Source organism: Coenobita brevimanus, chromosome 57, assembly GCF_032717465.1.
Source record: "Coenobita brevimanus isolate Jiangsu-jjx chromosome 57, ASM3271746v2, whole genome shotgun sequence".
NCBI lineage: Eukaryota > Metazoa > Arthropoda > Malacostraca > Decapoda > Coenobitidae > Coenobita > Coenobita brevimanus.
Window position 1 is genome coordinate 50,808,749 of NC_137010.1, and position 9,231 is coordinate 50,817,979.

A 9,231-nucleotide genomic window follows, 5' to 3' on the forward strand; every position below is an offset into this window, starting at 1 on the left:
ATGGCCAAATGCTTGTTCACTGGATCATATAGTGGTGTTTATGACTATTTGGTTGTATGTATGGCCATGTGTTGGTGTTTATGACCATGTGGTAGTGTCAGTGGCTATGTGGTAGTGTTTTATGACATGCGTATGACCATGGACATGTGTTGGTGTTTATTATCGTAAGATGGTATGTATGTGTGGTAATGTTTATAATACTGGTAATTTGTTGGTGTTGATAACAATGAGTGTCTATGGCCATTAGGCGGTGTTTATGACAATGAGATGTTGCTTAGAACTATGACCATGTGATTTTGCTTAGAGCTATGACCATGGGATGATGCTTATGAGCATTTGGTGTTGTTTGGTGGTGTTTTATAGGAGTAGACTGCAGCATCAGTCGAGCAGGGCAGTACTCCCAAGGTGGATGGAAAGCTGATGACAGGGAGAGCTGGAGCTCCCTGTTCATCAGCCCTCGGGACTAGTTCCTGACCATCCTCCTTTCAGAACTTTTTCAGTGTTTCAGTAACACAGAGAGTAGGCCAGCATGCTCTGCAATATAAGTCTCTCACTGTCAACACCAAACTACAGGCATAGTACACACTAAACTTCCTTTTCAAAATTCGAAAACAAAAATGGCGACTAATAACCAAGCCTCGGAGTCTCCGGGGGTGGGGGGAGACCATAAATGCCCCCTCCATCTGCCCCTCTCCCGGTGACGACTCAACGAGCGACCTGGAACCACTGTCTGACTCACTTCTTCATTTCTGCAATATTCTCGGCCTTTCCTCAAACTTTCTCTCTGTTGAGCATTACCTCTCCTCTTCTAAACCTCACCCCCCTTCCTGTCTGAAACTCAGCTGTCTGAGTCAACTGATAGCAAACCCTTTTCTGTATCCTCCTACTTTCTCTATACTCATTTCAAAACCAAAGGTGGCTGTTGTGTATGCTGTATGCACGCAACGACTTATCTTGCTCTCGTGTTCCTGAACTTGATTCTTCTGAATTCTCCACTCTCTGGCTTCGGCTTTCCTGTCGTTCTCTGACTAAATATATCTGTGCTGTTTACTTATCTCCTAATTCTACTGACTATGAAAAATTCTTCGACTATCTTACTTCTTCGATCGATCACAGTCTTTCCATTTCTCCTTTCTCTGAAATCCCCATTCTAGGAGATTTCAATGTTCACCACCACCTTTGGCTCTTCTCTCCTTTCACTGATCCACCTGGTGATCAAGGTTACATTTTTTTCTATCCTTAATGACCTAGAACAGCTTGTACAGCACCCTACCCGTATCCCTGACTGCCTTGGAGAGATCTCCAATGTACTTGAACTCTTCCTTGCAACTAATCTTTCCGCTTACACTGTTAATCTTTCCTCTCTGTTGGGCTCCTCCAATCAAATACCTCATTACCTTAACCTGTCCTATCACTCCCATAAAACTTGTGGACCCTCCAAAGAAATGTCGATTGTGGCACTTTGGAGCTGCTGATTGGGAGGCCCTCAGGCAGTACTTCTTTGATTTTCCCTGGAATGATTATTGTTTCCATGGCCAATAGCCATCTGAGTGTTCCCTGCACATTATGGAGGTTATTCTCTCGGGCATGGAAGCATTCATTCCCGTCTCATATCCTTTGACTAATGCAAGAAAGCCTTGGTTTAATCACGCTTGTTCTAATGCTGTCCACAACAAAGAGAGGGCTTATAAAAGGTACCAGAGCCAACCCATCCCTGAATCACATCTTTTTTATGTTTCTGGCCATAATCGTGCTAAGTCTCTTCTTCATTCTTCTAAAAATAATTACATCCGTACTAAATGCTCTCAACTCTCCAACTCAAATTCTTCCCGCCCCTTCTGGCACCTTGCCAAAAACCTTTCTAACACCTTTACTTCATCAACATCCCTCCTCTTTTCTACTCTGATGGTTCTGTAGCTATTTATTCTACTGATAAAGCAGATCTCTTCGCTCAGACTTCCTCATCCAGTTCCACCTTAGATGATTCCTGTGATGTTCCTCCATCACTTCCCCCCTCTGACTACCTGATGGCTGACATCAAAATTTCTTCAGCTGATGTATTTTCTGCCACCACTGGCCTCGTTAAAAATAAGGCATATTGGCCTGATGGAGTCCCTCCTGTTGTCCTCAAGAACTGTGCTTCTGTGCATACACCCTGCCTAGGTAAACTCTTTCTCCTTTGTCCATCAACTTGTACCTTTCCTTCTCGCTGGAAGTTTGCTCTCATTCAGCCATTTCCAAAGACGGGTGACCATTCGCAACCCCCTAACTATCGTCCAATTCTCAAAAGTTTTCGAGTCATTCTTAACAGAAAAATTTTAAAGCTTCTTTCCTATCACAGCCTTCTTTCTGTCTGATCGTCGGTATGGGTTCCATCAGGGACGCTTCACTGGCAATCTTTTCACCTACCTTTCAGACTCCTGGTCATCCTCCTTTTGGGACTTTGGAGAAAGCTTTACCATTGCACATGACATTTCAAAGGCTTTCGATCGAGTCTGACATAAATCTTTAATTTCCAAACTGCCATCTTACGGTTTCTATCCTTCTATGTGTGCCTTCATCTATAGCTTCCTCTCTGGTCGTTCTATGGCTGCTGTTGTAGACGGCCATCGTTCTTCCAGATCTATCAACAGTGGTGTTCCTCAGGGCTCTGTCCTATTACCAGCTCTTTTCCTTTTTTTCATCAAGGACATTCTAAGCTGTACATCTAACCCTAGCCACTCGTATGCTGATGATTCCACCCTTCACCTTTCCATTCAGTTCCCACAATGTCCATCTCAGCAGTTACTTCAGCAAACATGGGATGTGGCTATGGCACACTCTGACTGGGGTAAAAATAATCTTGTTGTTTTTAATGCATCAAAGACTCAGTTCTTACACCTATCAACCGACAAAATCTTCCACAGGAGTACCCACTAGTGTTTAATAATATCCATCTCAATCCTGCATCATCCTTGAACATGCTTAGGGTTTCATTCACCCGGGACTTATCTTGGAAAGATTATATTACATCTCTTGTAAAATCTGCATCCAAGAGATTGGGTGTGCTAAGCCAATTCCGTGCCTTCTTTACCCCTGCACAGTTGTTGACTTTATACAAGGGCTTTATTCGTCCCTGTATAGAATACAATTCTCATGTGTGGGGAGGCTCCCCACATACAGCTCTTCTCAGTGGGGTGGAGCCAAAAGCTTTTCGTCTCATTAACTCTCCTCCTCTTACTGGCTCCCTTCAACCTATGTCTCATCGCCACACTGTTGCATCTTTATCTCTTTTCTGTCTCTGCTTGAATGGTCACTGCTCCTCTGAACTGTCTGCTTGCATCCTTCCACCTCTATGGCAGGTGCGTAGCACCCGTCTAGCGACAAACTCTCATCCCTTTTCTGTCCAACTCTTTAATGGAAGAGTTAACCATTACTCACAGTCCTTCATTTATACAACTGGTCAACTCTGGAACTGTCTCCCTCTGTCTGTATTTCCTATCTTCCTATGATCTCCAGTCTTTTAAACGTAGTGTGTCCAGGCATCTCGAAATGAACGGATCTTGAATTTGGCTTTCTTTTGTATTGTTTTTTTTTTGTTCTTGGAAGGAACAGTTTGTGGGCCCCTGGCCTTTGGTTCCTTCTTCCTTGCAGAAAAAAAAGTGATACTGTCAGGTCAGACACTGTTCTGCAACTGGTACCATGTAATCCAGTACTACCTGTTACATGGTCAGATCGTCAGCGACAAAACCGGCACCCCCACTGGTGTAGGCCAGTGAGAAGGATGACTAGACACCCTGAAGGATGAAAAACAAGACCTGTCAACAGGTGGATGGGCAATTTACGTCAAGGGCCATCTAGTAGGGTAGATGGAACCCGTTAGCCTTGGTTGGCAATCCACCTAGATGAAGGAGGTAAAACCTTGATAGCCATACTAAGGGATTCCACGCCCCTGTCCACAGGTTAATGGTGAGCCCTCTCCTGACTTGGGAGGTTAGGGCAGGGTTTGCGTCCCTTCCCTGTAAAAACAACCTTGCACGTAACAAGAGAAGGAACAGGGATTGGGATCAGTGCTTGTTGCCTGACCCTGACCCAGTTTTGCAGGGAGGTCCTCCCTTGAGTGCAGGTCTGGCAGGGTTTTTTGGGCCCTGTCATGACAGCACCCACCATGACGGTTGTTGGGTAAAGCATACGGGACCCCAGCAACCAGATGATGGGGGGGGGGGAAACCCCTAGCCTTGACCCTCCTTTTGATTCATGTCGTGGTGGCGCAGAGGATGCATGAGCCTGAGGCTCCAAGTACAGATTTAACTTTCGGAAGGCACTGGGGATGGGGTCTTGGAATGTTCTAAGCCTTTCAAAGGATGATTGACTGCCTTTGTTGTCACAAGAGTTGGGGCGATTCGGGGTTGGCATAGCTGCACTCTCTTGAAGTGAGGCAACCCGGGAATGGTAGGATCAGCAGTGATGATTACACATACTATACATCTGGCTGTGACAATGGTGCCCATTTTAGGGGTATCACTGTGGCAATTGCTGCTCACTTTGTCTCTTGTGTCGACAGAGTTATTCGGTTGATGAGCTTATAATGTTGGTGAGACGGAAGCATTCCTTGGGCTTCATCTCTCTTATTGCAGCATACACTCCAACTGAGGTCAGTGATCTTGAAGAGAATGAGCTCTTCTACACCAAACTTGACTATTTTGTAGAACAGTGCCCCTCACGGGATACACTCCTGGTCTTGGATTACTTTAATGCAGTTACTGGCACTGAGAGGGAGGGCTTTGGGGATTGTGTACTTCCCCATGGCTCTGGAACCAAGATTTCCAATAGTTCCTACCTTCTGGATTTCATAAAGTCCTGTAAGTTAAGAAATGCTAGATCCTGGATCCTGCAGCCAAATCTTCACTGCTGGACCTGGTATCCCAATACTGGAGGGGGTTACTAAGGAAACTGATCGCATTCTTGTTAGTACTCACTGGAGGATCCTTCAGAACTGCAGGGTTTTCAGGAGTGAAGAGTTCTTTCCTACAGACCACAGACATTTTGTCACTACCCTAAGGCTACAAATCAAAACTGAGATTCTCAAGATGCCACCAAAAAGGGTTCCATCTTGAGAAACTCAGGGATGAGAAGTGTGCATATGAGTATGCAGTGGCAGTCTCAAATCAGCTTGAAGTGCTCAGTACTAATGAATGGTGGGATACCTTTAAGCTTGCTCCTCTGGCAGCAGCTGATGACTGTAATGAAGTCTGCCTGAGACCAAGGGATTCATCTTGCAGGGAACACTGACCACAACTGAGGAGAGTCATGCTGCCAGACTTGCTGAGGATTGGGAACAGCACAGACTTCTGTCTCAACGGGTACAAGTTTCACTGGGAAGGGACAAGGAGAGGTTTGTCAAGGAGCTGATGAGGTGGAAGGCCTTATTCATACAAATGACCTTCGACTCGCCTACCAAGCCTTGAAGAAGCTCTGCTCCAGACCCACCTCTCAGACTAACAATGTTCAGACAGCAGATGGACGACTCATGTCGGAGGCAAGTGAGTACAGAGTTTGTTGGGCTGAGTACTTTGAACAGCTGTATATGGCTGAACCTCTCAGTGGAGAGCTTCCGTCAGCTGGTGTACAATCACTGACCAACTGACGAAGCCGTGTCTTCTCTAGATGAAATCAAGAAGGCAGTGGCAAGGTTGAATGGTGATAGAGCAGCTGGTGTTTGTGACACCCCAGCAGAATTTATCAAAGTTGGGGGAGAAGCCAGGATCAGGGGGTTACATGCAGTCATAGAATCTGTTTGGCAGACTGGTATTATTCCTCCTGACTGGACAGAGGGTTTGTTCACCCCTATCTGGAAAAGAAAAGGAGACCAGCATAACTGTGGTAACTACCGTGGTATTACAGTGGTCGCTGTGCCAGGTAAAGTTCTTGCTCACATTCTTCTGATGCTTATCTGGGACCATCTGCTAAAGTTTCAGAGGCTTGAGCAATCTGGATTCACACCCAAGAAGTCTACTGTTGACCGTATCCTGGCTCTTCGAGTTCTTGTGGAACGCCATCTTGAGTTTTGATAAGGTCTGCTAGCAGCCTATGTGGATCTCAAAAAGGCGTTTGACTCAGTAAATCAGGAGGTACTATGGGAACTCTGCAACTCCGTGGGATCCCCACAGGGATCTGTACTGAGACACTGAACATGCTGTCAAGTGTGGAGGGGAACATCTGGCTTTTTCCCAGTAAGTTCTAGTGTAAGACAGGGATGTGTCCTTGCTCCCACACTTTTCAACACATGCATGGATTGGGTAGGCTACTGGACGAGGCTGAGTTAAAGTCACTGTGGAGTATCAGTTGGCAGTTTCAGTTACTGACCTTGGTTTTGCTGATGATGCAGTTATCCTAGCAGAGTCGCTGGAGACACTATTGAGTACCCTCAAGGAATATCACGAGAATGCAAAGCTATTGGGATTAAAGGTCTCTTGGGCCAAAGCCAAGGTCCAGGCATTTGGTGGCTTGTTGGATGAGGCAGTTCAGTTTGCCCGACCATGTGGTGAGGGTATAGAAGTCATGGAAAGATTCACTTATCTTGGTAGTGTGATCCATAACAATAGTAGATCAGGCAATGAGATCTCTCGTCATATTAGTCTGGCCTATGAGGTTGTGGATTCACTCATTTCGGATATTTGGCGCTGTCGTTATTTGTGTAGAAGGACTAAAGTTCGCATCTTCAAGGCACTGGTGTTCCCTGTCTTACTTTATGGCTGTGAGACATGGACAATGAACAGTGACGAAGCAGCGAATTGATTCCTTTGATACTAAATGTCTTCACAGGATCATGGAATATCGCTGGTACAACTATACTGTTTTTTTTTTTGTTTTTTTTAATGGAGGCGAAGATGCACTTGACAGGTTGGTGATGATTGGCTGAATGCGACATGTCTGAATAACATTTACTAACCCAAATTTTCCCCCTTAAATATATGTTGTCAATTAATAATACTAACGAGTAAAGAGATTATGAAGTAATGTTGCATTCAGCCAATCATCACCAACCTGTCAAGTGCATATTCGCCTCAATTATAAAAAAAATGAGTATAAAAGCATAACGAGCGACTAGTGTGTGAGACTAAATTGAGGCCTATTACCCACATAATACGTCAACGCAAGTGGCCCGCTTTCATGAGGCTGATTCTGCTCACAGGGTGATTTCTGAACGAGTTAACCCAGGGCGGAGGAGGCCAAGGGGAAGGTCACATAACTCATGGCTGGACCAGGTCGATCACTCTTCTCCGGAGATACTCAGAGGGGGAAGAGTCGCCGCCTGAAGGATTGTGCAGAAGGACCCGCGTGGGTGGATTTGGAGGGTGAGTGAGGCTATGCACCCAACGGCGTTTGCCCCTTCTTGATTGATTAATACCGTATGTGGTCATGTTGGGATGTTCATAACCATGGGTTGGTGATTATGACCATGATGACCCTAAAGTGGTGTTTATGGCTCTGATTTGATTATTTAGTTGTATACCTGTAAGCCATAGTTTCTGTTCACACTCTACCTCTGTCCCTGCCTGAATGGAAATCATAGCCAGGTTTTCACACTGAATGATGGCCCATTAGTAGTTAGATGTTTTCCTTGATTATTTAGCAACAGCGTCATCTCGATCCTTTCCTCGTGATGTTTAACAGTGCCTCGACCTACCACCTTAACACTAGACAACCGATCTTCTTACTGTGTGACACTCTGGCCACGACTTGCCAGCCAGCCAGGGACAGTGTAACAGGATGAAAAGAAGCTTTGGTTCGCGAGTGAACTTCGCTTTATACATACATACATATATATATATATATATATAGTGGGTAATTATTGCGCTCCAATCGGATTGAGCCGGTGAATGTTTATATCCAAGGGATGGTTGGGGTTGATTGCTCATGTAATGCCACTCAGGGATGAGTGAGGCTGGTCACTCTCATCTTAAATTTCAGGACCAACTGCCTAGCCCCGGGCTCATACGCCCCTCATGGGGCAATGTAGGATTGGATGACGGATGGATGGATATCTATCTATCTATCTATAGCCCGACCCCCTAATCCCGCAAAGGGTGGCCGCAGACAAAACGCCTCCAAGTCGCTCTGTCACCCACCATTTGACTACCCTCCCCCCAACTCACCCCCCCTCCCTCATATACCTCTCAACTCCATCCTTCCACCTCATCCTCGGTCTACCCCTCCCCCTCCCTCCCTCCACCTCACCTACATACACCCTCTTAGTCAGTCATTCTCCATTCTCTCCACATGTCCAAACCACCTCAGTGTATTTCTCCAAATCTTCTCAACCACATCCACATCCACCCCACAACTTTCCTTCACTTCTTCATTCGTCAACCTGTCCCTCCATGTCACTCCACATGCTCCTCTCAAGTATCTCATTTCCACTGCTCTCACTCTTGACTTGTTCTCCTCTTGCAAGGTCCATGCCTCGCTTCCATAAGTCAGGGTAGGATCACAATACTATCATGCAGTGACTTCTTAACTTCCATACTCACCTCCCTATTTCTCATCACTGCTTTCAGTGAACCAACAACCTTCCTTCCCTGCTGTACCCTTTCACGCACCTCATCCTCCAAAATTCCATCCTTACACATCACACTACCCAAGTACTTGAATGCACTCACACTTTCCATATCCTCACCATCCAATCTCACTGTACAATCTGTGACTTCATTCCTCTCAAACACCATAACTTTACTTTTGTTGCAACGTTGGGTCTGGTTAGTACTTGGATGGGTGACCGCCTGGGAACACCAGATGCTGTTGGCATCCCTACGTGTCAAGTGGGGTTCGTGGAGGATTAGTGCCCCTCCCTGTAAAACAATTAACTCTAAGCCCTTGACCACCCCGTTTGGGATACATGGCGTCTGGCAATGAATGAATGATGAAACTTTCAGCTTCCTTCTCCTACACACTGTCCCAAATTCATTCACCAAACCTTGCAACTCCCATTCATCTTCACTCAACAATACTGTATCATCAGCAAACAGCAACATCGGAATCTTCCAAATCTCACCTTCATTCATTAGAGCCACCCCCACATCCACTGACCTACCCTGGACCTCCTTTACAACCCCATCCATGTATATATTAAACAGCCATGAAGACATCACACAACCCTGTTTCAGTCCCACATTGAGATCAAAGAACTCACTCAGCTCACCATCCACTCGCACTGTAGCCTTAGCTCCTTCGTACATACTCTTCACAGCA